The sequence below is a fragment of the Oncorhynchus kisutch genome, linkage group LG12 (assembly GCF_002021735.2).
Source record: "Oncorhynchus kisutch isolate 150728-3 linkage group LG12, Okis_V2, whole genome shotgun sequence".
Classification (NCBI taxonomy): domain Eukaryota; kingdom Metazoa; phylum Chordata; class Actinopteri; order Salmoniformes; family Salmonidae; genus Oncorhynchus; species Oncorhynchus kisutch.
Genome location: NC_034185.2, coordinates 58,054,794 through 58,078,299, shown reverse-complemented (window position 1 = coordinate 58,078,299; position 23,506 = coordinate 58,054,794). Strand labels below are relative to the sequence as shown.

Sequence of the window (23,506 nt, the reverse complement as noted above, 5' to 3'; positions counted from 1 at the left end):
CTTTTCCTGCCTTTAACAGGATATTCTAATGGGCACAAAGTCTACATGCTCATTTAGAACACATACGGTGGGGGAAGGGGATTTTTGTCCAAATAGAATACGAGTGGCCCTCTAAAAACAAAAAAGGCACACAGCGAGTGACGTTGCCAAGCACCCAGGGAGAGGTCACGCATGACAGTCTAGACTGCAGCTCTGTGCATACTGACTAAGGTGCTTGCTTTTTATACCTTCTCACTTTCTTTCCATCACTGCATAAATTTCTCTGTTTAACTGGCTAATTTGAGGCATTACCATGAAACAGGAAAAATAAATATATTCGGCCATCGTGATTAACTTGACATTAGGTCAGTTATAAAACTTCAGTTCAAACTAATTTTGCTTCCAATAAAATTAAAAAACTACTCTCCCACATCACAAGCAGGAGAAAAGAAAACCGTATTTGAAAACCACAAATGGGAGGGGGGGGGGAAAAGACGACCACCACATCCAGTCTGAGGTCAATGCTGTCTCCAGGAAAACCACCATAGAACCATAGGGCTATCAATCTAACACAACCACTCTACAGAGTCAGTCCCTAGTTCCTATCCCCAGCACCTGCACCGATATGTGAGCCAGCAGCAGGCTTGATGGAGACACAGGGCTGAGGAGGCCACACACTTCCATTACACAGCCCTTGGCTAATATGAATCATGGAGAATCCCCCTCAATTCCTGTGTGTGTTTAAGCAAAATAAAGAGGGGGAAAAAGGAGAGAGAAAAATAAAGTCATGCTGGTAAGAAAAGAGGTGGAGGAGGAATGGGCTGAGGAGCACCGGTGACCTTCTATTACAGCAACCTTGTAAACAACAACAACAACCATGCCAGGTGTAGGCTAACACCAGAGGGGTAATACTACCAAGAAAGACCAATGAGTTAGCCAGCTAACTTTGATAAACAACCAGAAATACGTTTATTTTCTGGTTGACAAAAGGAAGCTGAACTTAGATATGTGTTTTTGGTTGTTGAGTTGACCATGCCCATTTCAAGTATCTTTCTAAAAACAATAGTTATTTCAGAATATTTAGGCCCGTTAGCAGGCTAACTCCTTGATCCTGCGTTGCAGTGTGTATATTAATATATATATATATATATCTCTCAGAGTCTAGCCCTCCCTCCCTCGAGCAAGCGAGTGCTCATCATGCAGGGGAATAGGACTACAAAACTACGATCACATCCAACTCCTCTCTCTGTGCTCGATTCATTTCTTCCTACACTGGTCAGGAACACAAGATGTACAAATAGCAAGGGGACAAGATTTGACTCTGGATGCGCCAACATCAGAAGGAAAAAAAACAGTGGCCAGTCCACCTAATGTCATCATCATATACTGTGACCTTAAACAATTTCCTCCCCCCTGGAAATACACTGGCAGGGACCTACATCAAAGTGTAACATAAGGACGATCCTCTCTCTCCTCCTCTCTGTAAGAGAAAGGCCAGCTGTAAAAATAGCCTACAGTTTATGCAGAGCACTGCTAACAGCAACAGAAAAAGGCATGGAATCAGCATAAGTCTTCATACACATGAGGCCGCAATAACAACGGAGGAGACAGACTGGAGAATATGGCGACCCAAAAACCCCCAGACGCAGAGTTCATAAAACGTTTGCGTCGCTGAGACTGACTAATGATGATTTCTGTGATGTTGCGAGAGAGAGGAGAATTCTAAAAAAAAAGAATCATTTTTAAACAGGAAAAAGAAGGAGCTCCACTTCTCTCATCTTGTTTTCATATGACGCTAACAATGAAGTGACCCAACAGCCAAGGTACAGTATTCTGACAAAAAGCCCTACACACAAACAATGGCAAGAGAAACATCCTCACCTTACAATTCCATGTCCTGTTGAGAGGATATATCCTAAGTGAGGATGCATAGAGAGCATCCCATCTACATAGCCTTCCAGTATGGTGCTGTAGCTGTATGCATCAGACCCTGAGCTGCACGAGCTGGCTGGATGTGATCACTATATTGATCTACCATGATGAACAAAACAAGCCTCCCTCCCTCTCCGCCGTCCCATAGTCCCGCTCTTTGATGTGCAGCTGTGAAATTCACACCCAGCGAGACACTGTCACCGTCGGACCCTCTACACTGACAGTCCAAAGAACACAAATCCATGTTGGATAGCCCTGCTATCCAGCCAAACAGCACACACACACACACACACACTTCTTCAAAGGCTTTCCTGTAGTCTTGGGCCCACAAGTGTGCAGTACTGGAACACCTTCTGCTTCTTCCCAGTTGAGATAATGGAGGTGCTTTAGTTCTTACCGGTCTGTGGGAGTGTTGGTCAGCTGGGAGGTGTTATCCAAAGAGGCACAGTTAGAGGCAGTTCCCCTGTCCACCAGATCCTACTTTCCCAATGTCCCATCTCTGCTGCTGTCCCTCTGTCATACTGTCACCCAACGCCGTACTACTGCTGCTGTGAGGGCTAGGCTAGTACTGTGTGACTGACTCTTAAGGCGAAGACAAGAGGAGCTCTCAGTCAGGGGTCAGGCCACAATCATTCATTAGGAAAGGCAGAGAAAGAAAGAGGGGGGTGGGGGGCGAGAGAACAAGAGAGGGTGGGAGACCAATAGCACAGTAACAGTGGTCCCGTGGGAATGGCCTGTTTTTTTTATTTTTTTTATCTCCCTCTTCAACTGGTTCCGTTTTCTCCACCACCTGCAACCCGAAACCCCCAGCGACAGACAGGGTTGATGGTTGCCAGAGTGGAGAAATCCTCCCTCCCCACCACATCCCCCAGTATGTACAGCTCCAGTCAGCCCAGGTTAGGCTGCAGAGGCCTAAGGCGGGTAAAGCATTAACTATGAGTGAGTGGGCTTAAACATTAACGTGTTGGTTGATTTCCCATCGTTCATGGCTGAGAGAGCGTGGTTAAGTAACAGCTCTCACACAGCGACTGAACACACAAACACAACCACCAACTGAACAGTAGGTACCAATCCATTGCTCGAACGCCAAACCAAACACCCCCCCCCCCCTCCTCCCCCTCTCTCTCTCAATGTTTACCAGGAAACAGGGTCTTTTAGAAGAGAAACACGAGAGCGAGAGAGGGGAGAGACACAAGGAAAAACCATCCCTTGCTGCTGGAAGTTGCCACTTTGTTGGCATTTTTCTCCTCTTTTTTAATCTTCCTGGTCATCTGTTCCCAACACACACACACACACACACACACACACAGGGCAAAAAGACATCCTGTTTTGCCTCCATTGTCACGCGGCAGGAGGTCCGTTGGTCAGGGCTAACTATAGACCCCCCCCCCCCGTTGGGCTTGGACCCATGGGAGGAGGGAATCCTTTAGGCGAGGGGCCCTGTCCTGAGTGTGAGGGGGAACTGGGGATGTCCTGTCCGTCCATCCATCCATCCATCGTCCCCTTTGGGCCCCCACAACTCCACAAGTGTGGCATTTTGTTGTCTCAACACAATACCGAGCAGAACGGATTCACACACTGATTACACAGGTTAGATAATATACTGTATAGTGCAGGTTACAAACTCAATACCCCCATTTACATGGACATGCAAGTAAACCTAATGAGATTTAGCTCTCTTGAGAAAGGTCTACTGTTTATCCCAATGCTACCAGACAGAAAGGCTCTTATTGAGAGTGTTATTACCACAGGTACTGCCCAGCTTCCTCTCCTCGTCTTCGAATAATACACGTCGCCTACAACGGCCGGCCTGGAGGAGGCTTCACCTTACATAAGAGTGAGGGCGGATGGCACACTTCCACCGCCCACTTCCTGTCCCCCGTGTTACTGGGTTTTTAGCTGCGGAGTCAAACACTGTCCACGCGCAACGGATAAACAAACAAGCTGCAGACAGAGGGATCTACAACGTCCGACTTGAAAGAAAGAGGCACCATAGGCGCCGAGAGAGGGTAGGTGTTACCCGCCAGACGTGTGGTTCGAAAATCATTTCCCCAACAACAAGTAAAAAAACATGCATAGCAACCAGAGGAAAACATGGCTACCACTAGTATGCCAACGAATGTTTTACCTGGTGGTGCCGATTCGGAGAGGAGACGGGTATAGGGAAGCGAAGACAGGAGCGTGGTAGCTGGTCATCCAAGCTGCTTGCCAGCCAGCCAGCGTAGAGTCAACCAAGTCTGGTTCCTTTCCTCCCCACCTCCGTCAAGCCTAACACCCTGCTCCAATAACCACTGGCCCACAGGAAGTAGACACAATGGACTGAAAATAACAGAGGCCACCTCCCCTCCATCCACCACCTCCTATTCCCCGCTCAGCTACGACAGGCTGTTTCCACCGAGAGGAGAGGGGCCTACACTAGCTAGGCCAGTGGTACAGCGGTGAGGCAGGACAGAAAACACCCTCACCGTCCGCCCCTCGCCAGGCTGTGGCCAAATGGAGTCAGGACCTTAGTTCTCCTTATGTCTGGCCCACAAGGCCTCAACAGGCCTGACATCCTGTTGAGTCCGTTCCAACCCGTTGTCATGCAAAGTTCATGACCCTACTAACAGATGGTCAAAATACGATGATATGCCTAATAAGTCAGGGCTTCACCACTACCCATGAAGAACAGGTTCACTTCTGACAGACACAACCACAGTATGTTGATGAAGCTGATGGAACCAGAGAGAGACAGCACTAAATCAGTAGAGCTTCCACACTACAGCAGCAGGCTGTGGGTGGTGGAGACGCCAGCCAGACACATGACCAGACCTCACTGCCCACTGAGGGTGTGTGTGTGTGCGTGTACGTGCATGCCTGTGTCATGTGGGTTTGCGTCCTCGAGTGTGAATGCTAGGGCTGTGACGATTACGGGATTTTGGGTAACAATTCATTCTCATGCAAATGAGTCATGATGGTCATTTTTTATTTGGAAAACAAATGTGCACTTCTAATGAATCTTCAAAATTGAGCTATGACATACTTTCTTAAAGATTTCACTCCCGACCATGTGGTTCTGCTCGTAAAATAATTACAAACCTTACCCTCGTCAAAGAAAAAAAGAAATGTTAAAGTTCAAATCCCCCTCTTCCTAAAAATGAATATATTGAGACGATGACAAAATATATATACACGTTTAATGTCCATAATTGTCAGTTACACATTCATACAATTACTGTGGCAGCCATAGTGAATGTATGTGTTTACATGTCTACATAAGACTATGCATCTAACGGGGAATCCCTAGCCGGTATACACACACACTCTCCCTCTCTTCTCTCCCTCTCTCTCCTGGGTCCCATCCTGAGTGTCTGAAGACAGTGACCAGCAGACGACACAGACCGTCTCTAATCCAATCAGAGAGCAGAGCTAACCCAGACCAAATCACATTTACTGCCCCGGGCTGCGTTGATTCAACCATAATCCAATTCCTCTGCTCTATGACTAAGGAGGAGGGAAAGGAAATGGGCCTGAAGTCGCACTGACTATATTTAAAGATAAGGAAATGGAACGGACACAGTAACAGACACGTGGTTTGTGGATGTGCTTGATGTCGCAAGGGACATCACGTTAGCGTTTCCTCACCAAACCATTGGAGTACACAGTGTACAAAACATTAACACCTTCCTAATATTGAGTTGCACCCTTTTTGCCCTCAGAACAACCTTAATTCATCGCAGCATAGACTATACAAGGAAAGCGCTCCACAGGGATGCTGGCCCATGTTGACTCCAGTGCCTCCCACAGTTGTGCCAAGAAGGCTGGAGGTCCTTTGTGTGGTGGACCATTCTTGATCCACAAACTATTGAGTTTGGAAAAACCCAGCAGGGTTGCAGTTCCTGCACACTCAAAACGTTGTGCCTGGCACCTACTACCATACCCTGCTGAAAGGCACTTTTTGTCTTGCCCATTCACCCTCAATGGCAACACACAATCCATGTCTCAATTTCATCAAGGCTTAAAAATCCTTCTTTAACCTGTCTCATCCCCTTCATCTACACTGATTGAAGTGGATTTAACAAGCGCTATCAATAAGGGAACATAGCTTTCACCTGGTCAGTCTGTCATGGAAAGAGCAGGTGTTTTGTACACGCAGTGTAAAATGAGTATTTACAAATGATTTGGTTCAACAACTAAAAAAAAATATAGCGACCAACACGACTGCAATACTTGACCTTCTATAATCAAACAGTCCTTATGGAGGCTAAAAGCTCTCACACACTACTTGCAAATGTAAACGCTTCAACAAGTGCAACTAAAGTAAGCAGTGAGAAGCAGTTTATTTTAAAATCAGGTTATACCACACCTGTCTCCTCCTACAAGTGCAGGTACATCCCTTTGAGGATATAATCCTGCCCTTTCTATAGTGACTCCAGTCACATGATGTTCCTGTGTGTTTCTCCTCTAAGTGTTAAAAGGTGTTGGGCCTGTTGAGGCACGGTGTTCAGACAGCAAGGAGAGAGACACCTCCCCCTCCCCTCCAGTCCCTAGGAACCCTGCTCACTGGCCCAGATTATCACACCGATACCGACACCGTGCTTCACTTTCGATTGAAGGGGATTGTCTGTGAGCGCGTGCATAGTGTGTCTGTGATTGGAGCCGCGAGGCAGCAAAGGAGAAATGTGAACCATTTCCCAAGTCAGGCTTAACGCAAGCAGCCCCAAAACAATGTCAGCAATTTCTCAAATAGTTTAGATGTTTTTTGGCCCTTTTTACAGAGGACGGGGGTTGACTTGTGCCTACTCAGGCCCAGGAGGCTTGTACACATGGGGGTGTGACTAAGTGCTATGACGTGTGCAACGAGTTAGGTTATCAATTGTGGGAAAGGACCCATAATTAAGCATTTCACTGTTAGTCTACACCTGTTAATTACAAAGCATGTGACAAATCAAATGTGGTGTGAGTGTGTGTGTTCCTGACTGGGATGCGTGTTTGACTAGGATGCGCATTTGACTGGGATGTGTGTTCCTGAGAATTGTGTTATGATAGGTCTCTCCTGTTAAACTCTGCACACCACAGCTGTGAGCCTGCAGGAGGTTTCAGTTCCTTAATGGGATAAACACCACTGTGTTCTTGGAAAGAACAGCAACCACCCCACTTCCTACTCCTGAAGCAGTTCTCTGAAACTATGAGCAGTGGGCTATTGAAATGCTACTCTGTTAACACCAGTGGTGCAGCATTCAGGAGTGCAACCGTTCAGAACACTGCAGATGTGAGAAACTATGGGCACAACTGAACTGCATGAGGTCAGCACTGTTTTACATGGAACGATAACTTTTCCAAGCATAATGTATTTGACAGTGGTGGAGCGCAACGGTTCACTGTAGATTCAAGACATTAAGACACAACTAGGACCCTGTTTCCTGGTAGTTGAAGAACCTCATGGAGCAGACGGTGACTAACAGAGCAAAGACACCCTGATGGACAATGAGAAGACGGGAGTAGAGAACTGTGCGGCTGTCTATGTGGTTTACAGTAGTCAAGACAGACAGCATAACAGTTTGCTTACACTGCTGCTGGAGACAAGACTCTCTCCGGACTAACCAATCCAAATGGGATTTAGTTCTCCGTCTGTGTCTCCTCTCCAGTGATCCGTCAAGATAACCCCACTACCACCGCACCCCCCCCCCCCTCCATGACCACAGCAACCCTCCCTCCTCCTATCCCACTCCACCAAACCACTACTAAATGTCTCCATCCCGCTACACAACAGAGCCAGCCAGTCTCTCATTCTCTTAACGGCATAAGCCATAGCAGCAGCACCACCAAATAAAGCAACGGCCCAGCCCCAGGCCTTCACTCCCTCCATAACATTACTCTGACTGTTTTGGCCCACAGGACAGAGGGTTTCCGTGAACCCAGTGGACATAAACTTTAATCATCTAAAATAATGAAAGCCAATGGCCCGTAGGCTGTGAGTCTGCTGTGTATGTGTTCCCATAGAACAAGGCTAGTCTAATGACAGCATACTGTGTTACAGCAGCAATTTCCCCCAAGCCACTGGAATGTCTTACTACGCACTATATTACGCTCTGCCACATAACAATGGGCTGGTTTTTGAGTTCTAAATTACCGTTTTCACATCAGTATTGTGACACAATTTTGTTGATTAGATTTGTTTACATCTGAGAGGAATTGTAGAGCAGTGAGAGTGGAGGCAAATAAACACTTGTGCGCACGCACACACACACACACACACACACACACACAAAGTGCCAATAAGCCTGGTTGCCTAGTCTTCTCAATTACAGTGTCTTCAAATTATTCTTACCCCTTGACTTATTCCACATTTTGTAGCGTTAGAGCATGAATTCAACATTTATTATTTTTAAATTCACTCATCTACACACAATACCACATGTCAAAGTGAATTTAATTTTTTATAAAAAATAAAAAAACATTACACAAATACCCATAACATGATGCAACCAACACTATGCTTGAAAATATGGAGTGTGGTACTCAATACTATATTGTATTTGCCCCAAACATAACACTTTTTATTCAGGACAAAAAGGTTTTCCGTATTAATTTAGTGAGTGCCTTGTTGCAAACAGAAAGCATGTTTTGGAATATTTTTATTCTGTACAGGCTTCCTTTTCACTCTCAATTAGGTTAGTATTGTGGAGTAACTACAATCCTCAGTTCTCCTATCACAACCATTAAACTCCGTTTTAAAAGTCCCCATCAGCCTCATTGTGAAATCCCTGAGTGGTTTCCTTCCTCTCCGGCAACTAAGTTAAGAAGGATGCCTGTATCTTTAGGGAGGAGGTCAGAGACCTAGCAGTGTGGTGCCAGGACAACAACCACTCCCTCAACGTGAGCAAGACAAAAGGAGATGATCGTGGACTACAGGAAAAGGAGGACCGAACACGCCCCCATTCACATTGACGGGGCGGTAACGGGTTCGATAGTTTCAAGTTCCTTGGTGTCCACATCACAAAAAAACTATCATGGTCCAAACTAGGGTTGCACATTTTGGGGAATATTCAAAAGTTGGAAACTTTCCATAGGAATTTACAAAAATCTATGCAAATTAAATGTAGATGTTTTTTGCATTGGATATATTTACCATATCATATGGAGACAGAAACAAACATTTTACCTTATCATAAGCAGACAATTGAAATTGATTAAATCCTTGCCATAGAAAAAAAAGTTACAAATTGAACTTTAATTAAATGAGTTGACTCTTCACATGGGATGATTTCACTGAACAAAAAGGGAATATTGAATGATCCCAAAGATCCATCGCATCTCTCAAAAACATTTAACATAAATCTAAAATTATAGTCTAGAAACTGAAGCTTTGCTTGTCTTTCTCTCAGGCTTCCATGTCTTCTCCCTGGATTACATCAATGTCCAGCTCTTGAACATCAGACTGAGGCATCATCTTCAATGTCACTTTCCAACCTTGTTGAGGATGGCTGGTCAGGCTCAAAAAGCCTCAAATTTGCCCAGATGGCCACCAATTTTTCAACCCTCTTATTGGTCAGCCTGTTGCGTGCTTTGGTGTGTGTGTTTCCAAACAAGGACCAGTTGCACTCTGAGGTGGCTGATGATGGTGGGATTTGGAGAATGGAGGCAACAGGGGAAAGAGCCGCAGATCCATAAAGTCCCTTCCACCAGGTGGCTGATGAGATATGTTGGCACGACTGCCATATTCCGTCTCCATCCCAAAGCCCTTGCTTGAAAGTGTACTTCGCCAGACTGCCAAGAACTTTGTCCTCATCCAGGCCAAGGTGGAGAGACAAGGTAGTAATGACACCATAGGCCTTGTTGATCTCTGCACCAGACAGGATGCTCTTGCCAGCATACTGAGGTCCAACATGTACGCTGCAGAGTGTATGGGCTTCAGGCAGAAGTCTTCACGCTTTTTGATGTATTTCAGAACTGCAGTTACCTCTGCTTGGAGCAACAGTGAAGTGGGCAGGGCAGTACGGATTTCTCCTCTTATATCTACAAGCAGTCTGAACATCAGACAGGATGGAATTGTCTCTCTCAATCCGTGTAATGGCAGCTGCTATAGGTTTCAGGAGTTTCAGGCTGCTTTCCACTTTCTCCCCAAATACATCATACAGGAGAATTTTTTATTTTACCATTATTTAACTAGGCAAGTCAGTTAAGAACAAATTCTTATTGTCAATGACGGCCTAGGAACAGTGGGTTAACTGCCTGTTCAGGGGCAGAACGACAGATTTGTACCTTGTCAGCTCGGGGATATGAACTTTCGGTTACTAGTCCAACACTCTAACCACTAGGCTACCCTGCCGCCCCAGGATCCTGATGGGGCTGTCCATATCAACAGACTGTGATAAGGACATTTCTTGGAGACTCCTCCTCCAGGAGACTGTCAATCATGATGACAACACCACCCCAACGAGTGTTGCTTGGCAGCTTCAATGTGGTGCTCTTATTCTTCTCACTTTGCTTGTTGAGGTAAATTGCTTTGCTTTCCATTGTTTTCAGTGCCATGATGTCCTTGAGGAGCAGATTCGATGCATGAGCAGCAGAGCCAATGGGTGTGATGTGAGGGTAGGACTCCTCCACTTCAGACCAAGCAGCCTTCATGTTTTCAGCAGTGTTTGTCACCAGTGCAAATACCTTCTGTGGTCCAAGGTCATCGACGACTGCCTTCAGCTCATCTGCAATGTAGAGACCGGTGTGTCTGTTGTGCCTTGTCTGCTCTTGTAGAATACTAGTTGAGGGGAGGAGATGATGTAGTTAATTATTCCTTGCCCACGAACATTTGCAATACGGTGTGCTTTCTCTATGCTTTGCTTGACCTTCACCTGAACTCTGCATCCAGCAAATGATTAGATAAAGCATGTCTGGTTGGAGGGGTGTATGCTGGGCGAAGAACATTCAGAGATCTCTTCCATTACACATTGCCTGTGAGCATCAGAGGTGAACCAGTTGTATACACAGCTCGAGCAAGACATTCATCAGCATTTCTCTGACTACTTTCTCTGATTCCATGAGCTGCTGCTATCGATAAGGTGTCCGATTCATCATGTTCACCTGGAATAGAAGTAGAGGGACTTTTGTCAGAGGTTGCTTTTCGTGAGCGGTGAGGAAACTTAATGCACTTGGCCAGATGATTCTGCGTCTTTGTTGCATTCTTCACATATGAATTTGGCACAGTATTTGCAATTGCACACAGCTTTGCCTTCTACATTAGCTGCAGTGAAATGTCTCCAAACATCAGATAGTGCCCGTGGCATTTTCCTGTAAAGATTAGACAAACATGAGTAAAAAAATATAAATGCAATTCCACATACAGATAAATAGTTAAGCAGTTAGATTGAACAACTCCTTTGTAAGATACAGGTTTTAAAATGAAACATGTATGGAAACAGGTGAATTAACACTCAGTTAGCAGGCTCAAGCAAGCTAAAACCCACATGGTAGCAAAAACTAACTAGCAGAAATGGTTAACAAGTATGAAATGATTTTTTAAATAAACACACTTTGCTGTAGGCTACTATTTACTAGTTAAAAAAACAAAAACGTCATAAAATATATTCACCCCACCCAGTATCGTAATCAAAACTTACCAGAAAGCATGTAGTCCTTGTCTCAGACAGTGTAGTAGTGTGGGATCAACAGCATCTCATTAGTGTGCAAGATCTTGAGAATCAGCTGTACATGTGATGGAAGAGTGCACTGCACATGTGATGGAAGAACACACTGCGCATGCAGAGGGTTGCAATTCCATTGGGGATAGTTTAACCAAAACATGCCACAATACCTAGAATTGCCTTGTGTATCACACAAAAAAAGGTTCACTTATAAGCTAACTTTTTTGATGAATTTATGCAAAATTCCAGAGCTTAACTTCCAATGGAACATTTACCGCCAGGTTTTCGACACTTTGCAACCCTAGTTCAAACACACCAAGACAGTCATGAAGAGGGTACAACACCTTTTCCCCCTCAGGAGACTGAAAAGATTTGGCATGAGTCATCAGATCTTCAAAAAGTTCAACAGCAGCACCATCAAGTGCATCCTGACCAGTTGCATCACCGCCTGGTATGGAAACTGCTCAGCATCCGACCATAAGGAGCTACAGAGGGTAGTGCGTATGGCCCAGTAGATAACTGTGGCCAAGCTTCCTACCATTCAGGACCTACAGTTGAAGTCGGAAATTTACATACACCTTAGCCAAATACAGTGGACAGAACAAGCATTTGATACATAGTCGATTTTGCAAGTTTTTCCTACTTACAAAGCATGTAGAGGTCTGTAATTTTTATCATAGGTACACTTCAACTGTGAGAGACGGAATCTAAAACAAAAATCCAGAAAATCACATTGTATGATTTTTAAGTAATTATTTTGCATTTTATTGCATGACATAAGTATTTGATCACCTACCAACCAGTAAGAATTCCGGCTCTCACAGACCTGTTACTTTTTCTTTAAGAAGCCCTCCTGTTCTCCACTCATTACCTGCATTAACTGCACCTGTTTGAACTCGTTACCTGTATAAAAGACACCTGTCCACACACTCAAACAGACTCCAACCTCTCCACAATGGCCAAGACCAGAGAGCTGTGTAAGGACATCAGGGCTAAAATTGTAGACCTGCAGAAGACTGGGATGGGCTACAGGACAATAGGCAAGCAGCTTGGTGAGAAGGCAACAACTGTTGGCGCAATTATTAGAAAATGGAAGAAATTCAAGATGACGCTCAAATCACCCTCGGTCTGGGGATCCATGCAAGATCTCACCTCGTGGGGCATCAATGATCATGAGGAAGGTGAGGGATCAGCCCAGAACTACACGGCAGGACCTGGTCAGTGACCTGAAGAGAGCTGGGACCACAGTCTCAAAGAAAACCATTAGTAACACACTACGCCGTCATGGATTAAAATCCTGCAGCGCACGCAAGGTCCCCCTGCTCAAGCCAGCGCATGTCAAGGCCCGTCTGAAGTTTTGCCAATGACCATCTGGATGATCCAGAGGAGGAATGGGAGAAGGTCATGTGGTCTGATGAGCCAAAAAAATTGCTTTTTTGGTCTAAACTTCACAGTACAACCCCAAGAACACCATCCCAACCGTGAAGCATGGAGGTGGAAACATCATTCTTTGGGGATGCTTTTCTGCAAAGGGGACAGGACGACTGCACTGTATTTGGGGGAGGATGGATGGGGCCATGTATCGCGAGATCTTGGCCAACAACCTCCTTCCCTCAGTAAGAGCATTGAAGATGGGTCGTGGCTGGGTCTTCCAGCATGACAACGACCCGAAACACACAGCCAGGGTAACTAAGGAGTGGCTCCGTAAGAATCATCTCAAGGTCCTGGAGTGGCCTAGCCAGTCTCCAGACCTGAACCCAATAGAAAATCTTTGGAGGGAGCTGAAAGTCCGTATTGCCCAGCGACAGCCCCGAAACCTGAAGGATCTGGAGAAGGTCTGTATGGAGGAGTGGGCCAAAATCCTTGCTGCAGTGTGTGCAAACCTGGTCAAGAACTACAGGAAGCATATGATCTCTGTAATTGCCAACAAAGGTTTCTGTACCAAATATTAAGTTCTGCTTTTCTCATGTATCAAATAATTATGTCATGCAATAAAATGCTAATTAATTACTTAAAAATCATACGTGATTTTCTGGATTTTTGTTTTAGATTCCATCTCACAGTTGAAGTGTACCTATGATAAAAATTACAGACCTCTATATGCTCTGTAAGTAGGAAAACCTGCAAAATCAGCATTGATTAAATACTTGTTCTCCCACTGTACATTTAAACTACACAATTTCTGACATTTAATCTCAGTAAAAAATTCCCTGTCTGGCTTCTTCCTTGCTGAGCGGCCTTTCAGGTTACGTCGATATAGGACTCTTTTTTACTGTGGATATAGATACTTTATTACCCGATTCCTCCAGCATCTTCATAAGGTACTTTGTTATTGTTCTGGGGTTGATTTGCACTTTTCACACCAACGTATGTTCATCTCTAGGAAACAGAACGCGTCTCCTTCCTGAGCGGTATGACGGCTGCGTGGTCCCATGGTGTTTATACTTGCGTACTATTGTTTGTACAGATGAACATGGTACCTTGAGGCATTTGGAAATTGTGCCCAAGGATGAACCAGACTTGGAGGTCTACAATTTTTTTTCTGAGGTCTTGGCTGATTTCTTTTAATTTTCTCATGATGTCAAGCAAAGGTGGCACTGAGTTTGAAGGTAGGCCATGAAATACATCCACAGGTAAACATCCAATTGACTCAAATGATGTCAATTAGCCTATCAGAAGCTTCTAAAGCCATGACATAATTTGCTGGAATTTTCCAAGCTGTTTAAAGGCACAGTCAACTTACTTTCTGTAAACTTCTGACCCACTGGAAGGAATGGGAAACAATGTCAGTCTCTCGATGTGCAAAACTGATAGAGACATACCCCAAGCGACTTACAGCTGTAATCGCAGCAAAAGGTGGCGCTACAAAGTATTAACTTAAGGGGGCTGAATAATTTTGCACACCAATTTTTCAGTTTTTGATTTGTTAAAAAAGTTTGAAATATCCAATAAATGTCATTCCACTTCATGATTGTGTCCCACTTGTTGTTGATTCTTCACAAAAGAATACAGTTTTATATCTTTATGTTTGAAGCCTGAAATGTGGCTAAAGGTCGCAAAGTTCAAGGGGGCCGAATACTTTCGCAAGGCACTGTATATAGCGTCGGTATTGTTATTTTATTGTGTTACTTTAGTTTATTTATTAAATATTTTCTTAACTCGATTTCTTGAACTGCATTGTTGGTTAAGGGCTTGTAAGTAAGCATTTCACACTACACCCGTTGCATCCAACACAGTCAAATCAAATGTTATTTGTCACCTGAGGGACCTTACAGATAATTGTATATGTGGAGTACAGAGGTGAGGTAGTCATTAAAAAAAATCACGTTAAACACTAGTATTGCACACAGAGTGAGTCCATGCAACTTGTGGTAAGTACATGATGGCCGCCATCTTCATGCACTTTCGCTATTGGCTGGTGAAGCTGTATAGGATGTTGGTTTGTGGTAGAGGGATGGAGCAACAGAAACCAAAGCTCAATAGCTATTATCACCATTGCTTGACTTGGACTGAAATAGGTTCAAGTACTCATTTTGGGGGCCAGTACGGTTTATATTTAGGTGCAGGAGCTCCACAATACTTGAGCTGATATTCTATAAGAGGAGCAGGAGCTCAAGCAGTAGAAAATCCGACGTGCCAGTACTCAGCTCCGGTGCGCTCCTGTCAAAGTCAAGCACTGATTAGCCCATTGGAGAACAACACCCACTGGCTTCTATCTAACTGACAACTGAACAGAGGTGGAGTCCATGTGTTCTCTTGATGCGTGTTTGTAGGGCAAGCACAGAAAGAGTCATCTATTGTATATGTATGGGAGAATACTTCAACTACGCGAATGGAGTCCATTTGTGGTGTAGGCCTACGTCATCAAATCAGATGGGTTGTACCTCAATTATATAGACAAAACAAGAGAAATTTGTTTGCCTAAATAATAAATTATGGAACAGTAATCCATGTTTCAGATTAGTTTAGAATTCAAATGTATAATTCCTTATATCAGACTGCAGAGAGAAGTGTACCACTAAATACCATCTGATATCAGTCATACAACCGCTTAACCCAATAACCTGAGAATTGACAAGTTGATTTGTAGTTTTACTGAGTTATTGATTGGTTGAAGGATTGATTGGAGTTTGAAATGTGTCCTTCCTTCCTAATAGGCCTGCAATGACATACGACTACTGTTACTTCCAGATGCACGCACACACACACACACGTTAATTGTTTATCCAACAAGAACCGCAACTAAGAGCGATTCCCATATTTCGGTAGTTAATTGCCCTTGTTGCTATACAGCAGCCTGTTCAATTTAGGCAGGAAAGTATTCAGTTAGGGGGATTGTTGTGAGAACTGATGGGGGGCAGGATAGTATTCAGTTTGGGGGATTGTTGTGAGAACTGATGGGGGGCAGGATAGTATTCAGTTTGGGGGATTGTTGTGAGAACTGATGGGGGGCAGGATAGTATTCAGTTAGGGAGATTGTTGTGAGAACTGATGGGGGACAGGATAGTATTCAGTTAGGGAGATTGTTGTGAGAACTGATGGGGGACAGGATAGTATTCAGTTAGGGAGATTGTTGTGAGAACTGATGGGGGACAGGACATAAGGGCTCAGACTAGGTCATCTGACTATAGTAGTACAGGGCACAACAATGTGGAAGGCTCAGATATAAATCTATTATGTGGAACAAACATGCTCTCATGTTAGGAGGAATTACTGTAGGTTCTACTCATGACATTTCTAGCTGTGCTGTTCAACAGAGGTTGTCTACTTAACGTGGGGGAGCAGGCATGGTGGAGGTAGGTGGCAGAGACGTCCCTCCCCTTCTACATCTCCTCTTTGCCTGATATTCAAGTTGGTTCTCAACAATAACATCTGTACAAAGGTTGAGGATCAAAACATGTACAGCAGCCCCCCACCCCGCAAGTCACATGTTTGTCAAAACGGCATCTTTAGGAATTCAACACATTCCATTAGCAGGGCTGGGCCATTCACATGATCAGTGTTTCTTGGCTGCAGAGAGCGAGCAGCCAGGCTGAGGGGAAGACCAGCTGCCCAGACAATTCCCCTCTTAGTTCTGCTGTGGTTTGTCTCGGCCTGCGAGTGCGTGTCTGTGTCTGGTCTGTACACACAAGAGAATGACTGAGCGCACAACTCGACAGGCCAAATGGCCATCAGAGTAGTGGTCCAAACCACACACTGGCATAGTGGAGCTGAACATACAAAACAGACCAAGACAAGGCTATGCCATGTTTTATGTTATATGTTGAGGTATGACAATGAATGCATTGCCAATGCCAGACCTTCTACTTCATTTAACCTTTATTTAACTAGGCAAGTCAGTTAAGAGCAAATTCTTATTTACAATGACGGCTTACCCCGGCCAGACCCAGACGACGCTGGGCCAATCGTGCGCAGCCCTATGGGACTCCAATCACAGCCGGAAGTGATGCAGCCTGGATTCAAACCAGGGACTGCAGTGACGCCTCTTCCACTGAGATGCAGTGCCTTAGACCGCTGCACCACTTGGGAGCCCCACATGACCACATGTATGGGCATAACACTGATCAACATAATGGCCTGCTGATCGATAAATTCTAGTTGAAAGAGCAGTATCTGGCTGAGGTGCATCTACTGTAAACAACAAATCAGCATGTGAGAATACTTTCTGGAATGTTGTCATTACTTTACGAATAAACTATCTTTTGTTTTTGGGATGATCGATGTTCAGCTCAAAACCACATCACTTTCACTGACCCAACACTTAGAGGCTCTGTCACAGGCTGTATGGTTTCTGAATAGGGGAAGCTGAGTTGATGTGTGTTAAAGAAGCAGGTAAGAGCTAAGCTCCAACGGAGCTTGAGTTGTGTGAACACCTGCAGCCTGTCAGTCCACCTGGGAACCATAAAGTCAGGGTCTATAGTTGGAAATCCCCAAAATGCCCAGATAAGCAGCAGTAAACTCAATAGAATTCCCTCAACAATAAATACAACAAAAATGCTTACATTCTGCATGGTAGTACTGACCTGGAATTCAATGCCTGATCGACCAGTCCAGTCGCCTAGCCAAATGCCATTGGTATAATCAGAGCGAGAGACGATGTCGGCCCTACAAAACGTCGGCGGGTCGAGCACTCAAGCTAGTCCACAGGGTTCCGAGACGTACCCGAGAGACATACAGAAATAACATTGGGAGAGTTCACAGGAATACTGAGAGAGAGAAGGTGGGAGTTCACCATCTCTCAGCCACCAATCAGAGGGAGTGTAATCTAGCCCGCTCTCACAACAGGGTCTTCACTGGGAGGGGGGGGGGGGGGGGGGCTCACCCCCTTCCTCTGGCTGGTAGCCAGGCCAGAGATATCGAGCAGCACCAGAGCTGAGCTCTATAATGCAAATCAGGCTGGCCGCAGGACACTCATAGGGGACAGGCTAAGAAAGGACTGGCCTGCCCCTCTCGCCCTCTACCTCTTGACTAGACATATCTTTTTCTCTGGTATAAACTCATTTAGATAATGACTTGTTTAAAGAGAAGGAACAAGATGAAAAGCGAAAAATAGAGAGAAACAGAGCGAGGGGTAGGGAGGAGTGTATGGTCTGTCCGTATGGGCCCGGCTGACTCGCAGTAACCCGAGAAATTACACAGGGCGGCGGCGGGCATTTCACAGCTTGTCTCCAGGGTGCCCCCTCCCCCCGTCGCACAAACACACATAGGAATCCTCAAGAGGGGAGATTGGGCCACAGCAGCAGTGCGTCTAGAGGCTGTACGAAGGCCCTGCAGAAGCACAGGTGCGTGTACATGTGGCAGAGACAACAGATGAGCCGCCACGGGGGGGCGGGGCCACTTACACACAGTCCCTTGTAGTCGACTCTCAAAAGTAGACAACTCACATGGATTGATAGAGCCACAAACAGTTCAGATGTCTAGATCAAACAGTAAAGTCACTAAACACTGAAATGTGAAGGGCACACCATTTTCTCTCAACGACCATGAATTAGAGCGGCTGTAAAATGTATGAGGTCTGGATATTAAAATGTAGCATTACAGGCTTTACGGCCCAGTTATGCTCATCTAGTTCATGTCTGCGTCCCAGAATGGCACCCTACATAGTGCACTACTTTTGACATGAGCCTTAGTCAAAAAGTAGTGCAGTAGATAAGTAATAGGGTGCCATTTGGGGGGTGCCATTTGGGACGTGACCAAGGCATGCAGGAGGAGGAGGGAAGATGATTTAATGCTTGTTTCTAATGAAGCATGTCTTTTCTATGAAAGTGGATCTGGGAAGAGGCTCAACTATAAGCTGACTAAGAGGAGCACTGAGACAGACAGGCAGAGTTAACAACCTCTACTGGGTTAAACAGCCCACAGCAGCAGCTCACACCCTGATACACACCCACAAACTGTGGGATTAGGTTAGAGCCAGAGAAAGAGAGGAGACAGAATGACCCAGAGACAGAGCGACCCAGACAGAGCGACCCAGCGACCCAGACAGAGCGACCCAGACAGAGCGACCCAGACAGAGCGACCCAGACAGAGCGACCCAGACAGAGCAGTTGTCAGAGAGGGACCGAGCGACCCAGACAGAGCAGTTGTCAGAGAGGGACCGAGCGACCCAGACAGAGCGACCCAGACAGAGCAGTTGTCAGAGAGGGACCGAGCGACCCAGACAGAGCAGTTGTCAGAGAGGGACCGAGCGACCCAGACAGAGCAGTTGTCAGAGAGGGACCGAGCGACCCAGACAGAGCAGTTGTCAGAGAGGGACCGAGCGACCCAGACAGAGCAGTTGTCAGAGAGGGACCGAGCGACCCAGACAGAGCGACCCAGACAGAGCAGTTGTCAGAGAGGGACCGAGCGACCCAGACAGAGCGACCCAGACAGAGCAGTTGTCAGAGAGGGACCGAGCGACCCAGACAGAGCGACCCAGACAGAGCAGTTGTCAGAGAGGGACCGAGCGACCCAGACAGAGCGACCCAGACAGAGCAGTTGTCAGAGAGGGACCGAGCGACCCAGACAGAGCGACCCAGACAGAGCAGTTGTCAGAGAGGGACCGAGCGACCCAGACAGAGCGACCGAGAGGAAAAAGGTATCACAAAAGTGAAACAGAACAAAAAGCACTAGACACCAGCATGGTAGACCACTATTCTCTCTTCCCTCTCTCCCTCCAGACATCTGGTAGCCATCAGCACCGCACACAGGAAGCGGCCGCCATGCCGTGCTGGGGTGCCAGGGAGCTGCGCCTTTTTCCACCGTCAGACTCAGCGCTGCGCTCAGCAGAAACAACAAATCAGGCAGCAGAGGCCAGCCCTCACTGAACACAGCAGAAGCACAGAAGAGGCTCACATTCCTACTGCCACAGCCTGCCAAGAGGAGCCCTGAGCAGGGAGAGGGACAGAGTAACCTGATTGAGGCTGGCTAATGGTGTGGGTTTGAGGCTAGCTTGGTGCATCTTTTAGTTTCCTTCCTTTCTCTCCCTCCCACTCTCTCTGCCTACTGATGGCCTATGAGGAGGTGGAGTGGATTATTGATTGACATTCTGGAATATCCTAAAATGCACACACCAAACACATGCACACACACTTTGCTCATTTAGTCTCGTAACTGGTTCTGAACTCCTTCCAGGACGATTTCACATGTGCTTATACACAGGCTCCATACACTCTCAGCTTTAGAGACTTGTTCCCATGACTGCACAAACAATCCAGTGGTCTGGACCATAGAAACAGGATCACTAGAAAAAGCATCCCCATTCAAGTCAATGTTCTGTGATGGGTGGATGGCCTGCAGGTCATATTTGTATTTCTATGGTCTGGTCCCGTGAGCTGCTGGAAGGGGAAGCCAGCTCTGCCTGAGAGGCCAAAGCAAAGGGACCATCTTTGGACATCTGTGTGCTCCTGGGTCCCTGCAGCAGCCCCCTCTCTCTGGAGCAGCAGTAGGACTCAAAGTTGGGGCTGGAAATAACCTCTCTCTCTGTCATAAGGTCTATTTTTACTAGTCCGATGACTCCAACTGAATTCTTCCGCTGCTCTGTTTGCTACATAATTCAGTCTGAGACCACAACAAACTACTTCAAACGATGTCAACGTCAAAATAAGGGGTGTTGTACAGAACAAAGTAATCAGCGATTGGATCATCTCTAACCAGAGAATCAAAGCCAATGACAAATGTAAATAAAAATGAACTGCACTTTACCCACGAGTGTCCCGGCCCAACCTATCAGTTTCTGAGACCAATCAAAACGGTTAGAATGTTTGCGTCGGGGAGGTAGTAGGTACTCAGATAAATTGCAGAGAAGAAAGTAGCATCCGTGGTCGTGGCGTAGCCAGGCAATATCTTTACAGCGAGCCATTTTTCCAGCCAGAGGTCACTGGACTGGCTTAACACGAAACAATAAATAACGATTTCTAAAGTTGAACTCTGAACACGTTCGTATTATATCGTACTGCAAGTTGCATTTATGTAGCCTGCATTGTATAACTTAGGACCAAATCTGTCTTCATCGTCTGCCCTCGATACAGGCATTTAAACATATCCAGCCAAGAGTCTAGAGAAGTGTCTTATCTGTGCTTCATAAGAACTGGGTCTGGATAGTGTTAGAGTTGGCATATTCAACCATAACGCCATGTGACTGTGGAGCTCTACAACCACAGGAGAGTTTCCACACAAAAAATAGAAAGAGTGTGCGTGTATTAGAGGTCAACCGATTAAATAGGGACGATTTCAAGTTCTCATAACAATCGGAAATCGGTATTTTTGGACACCGATTTGGCCGATTTTTTTACACCTTTATTTAAGTAGGCAAGTCAGTTAAGAACACATTCTTATTTTCAATGACGGCAGAGGAACAGCAGAACGACAGATTTTTACATTGTCGGCTCCGGGTCCAACGCTCGAACCACCTGCCTCATTGCACTCCACGAGGAGCCTGCCTGTTACGCGAATGCAGTAAGAAGCCAAGGTAAGTTGCTAGCTAGCATTATAAACTTATCTTACAAAAAACAATCACTAGTTAACTACACATGGTTGATGAAATTACTAGTTTATCTAGCATGTCCTGCGTTGCATATAATCGAAGCAATGCAGGGTGATTATTTAACAAAAGCGCATTTGCGAAAAAAAAGCACAATTGTTGCACGACTGTACCTAACCATAAACACCAATGCCTTTCTTAAAATCAATACACGGAAGTATATTTTTAAACCTGCATATTTAGCTAAAAGAAATCCAGGTTAGCAGGCAATATTAATCAGGTGAAATTGTGTCACTTCTTGTGTTCATTGCGCACAGAGTCAGGGTATATGCAACAGTTTGGACCGCCTGGCTCGTTGCGAACTAATTTGCCAGAATTTTACGTAATTATGACATAACAGTGAAAGGTTGTACAATGTAACAGCAATATTTAGACTTAGGGATGCCACCCGTTAGATAAAATACGGAACGGTTCCGTATTTCACTGAAATAATAAACGTTTTGTTTGCTAAATGATAGTTTCCGTATTCGACCACATTACTGACCAAAGGCTCGTATTTCTGTGTGATTATGTTATAATTAAGTCTATGATTTGATATTTGATAGAGCAGTCTGACTGAGCGATGGTAGGCAGCAGCAGGCTCGTAAGCATCCATTCAAACAGCACTTTCATGTGTTGTTGCAGCTCTTCGCTGTGCTTCAAGCATTGCGCTGTTTATGACTTCAAGCCTGTCAACTCCCGAGATGAGGCTGGTGTCACCGATGTGAAATGGCTAGCTAGTTAGTGGGGTGCGCGCTAATAGCGTTTCAAACATCACTCGCTCTGAGAATTGAAGTAGTTGTTCCCCTTGCTCTGCATGGGTAACGCTGCTTCGAGGTTGGCTGTTGTCGATGTGTTCCTGGTTCGAGCGAGGAGTGGGACGGAAGCTATACTGTTACACTGGCAATACTATAGTGCCTATAAGAACATCCAATAGTCAAAGGTATATGAAATACAAAATGGTATAGAGAGAAATAGTCCTATAAATACTATATTCACTACAACCTAAAACCTCTTACCTAGGAATATTGAAGTCTCATGCTAAAAGGAACCACCAGCTTTCATATGTTCTCAGCAAGGAACTTAAGCGTTAGCTTTTTTTTTTTACATGGCACATATTGCACTTTTACTTTCTTCTCACACACTATGTTTTTGCATTATTTAAACCAAATTGAACATGTTTCATTATTTATTTGAAGCTAAATTGATTTTTAATGAGGTATATTAAGTTTTAAAAAGTGCTAATTCAGTATTGTTATAATTGTCATTATTACAAATAAAATACATTAAAAAAAATATATATATATATTTTTACATAAACAAATCGGACGATTAAACGTTATCGGCTTTTTTTTGGTCCTCCAATAAATCGGTATTGGTGTTGAAAAATCATAATCGGTCGACCTCTAGTGTATATACACACAGTGTACAAAACATTAAGGACACCTGCTGTTTCCATGACAGACTGAACAGGTGAAAGTTATGATCCTTTATTGATGTCACTTGTTAAATCCACTTCAATCAGCATAGAATGTAGATGAAGGGGAGGAGACAGGTTGAAGAATTCTCAAGCCTCAAGACAATTGAGACATGATTGTGTATGTGTGCCATTCAGAGGGTGAAAGGGCAAGAAACAATTTACGTGCCTTTCAATGGGGTATGGTAGTAGGTGCCAGGCGCACTGGTTTGTGTCAAGAACTGCAAAGCTGTAGGGTCGCTCACACAACAATTTCCTGTGTTTATTAAGAATGGTCCACCATCAAAGGACATCCAATGTCACATAGCCTGGTTCCTCTCTAGGTAATGGCCTTTCTAGGGAGTTTTTCCTAGCCACCGTGCTTCTACACCTGCATTGCTTGCTGTTTGGGGTTTTAGGCTGGGTTTCTGTACAGCACTTTGAGATATCAGCTGATGTACGAAGGGCTATATAAATACATTTGATTTGATTTGATCCAGCCAACTTGACAACTGTGTG

General features: G+C 45.1%; 1 protein-coding gene across 19 annotated transcripts in view; it reads right to left on the bottom strand.

Moving 5' to 3' along the window:
• Positions 1-23,506, bottom strand: part of LOC109880426 (GRB2-associated-binding protein 1) — a 73,458-nt gene that overhangs the window by 41,469 nt on the left and 8,483 nt on the right. Inside the window, exon 1 of one of the 19 annotated variants that reach the window (XM_031837923.1) lies at positions 17,555-17,691. The exons of 16 other annotated variants lie outside the window; for them this stretch is intronic. The gene's annotated coding sequence lies outside the window, so the exon portion shown is untranslated. Of the gene's footprint in view, positions 1-2,308; positions 2,521-4,039; positions 4,147-17,554; positions 17,692-23,506 lie in introns of those variants that run through there. 2 more of the 19 variants (XM_031837924.1, XM_031837922.1) reach the window with 2 other exon arrangements.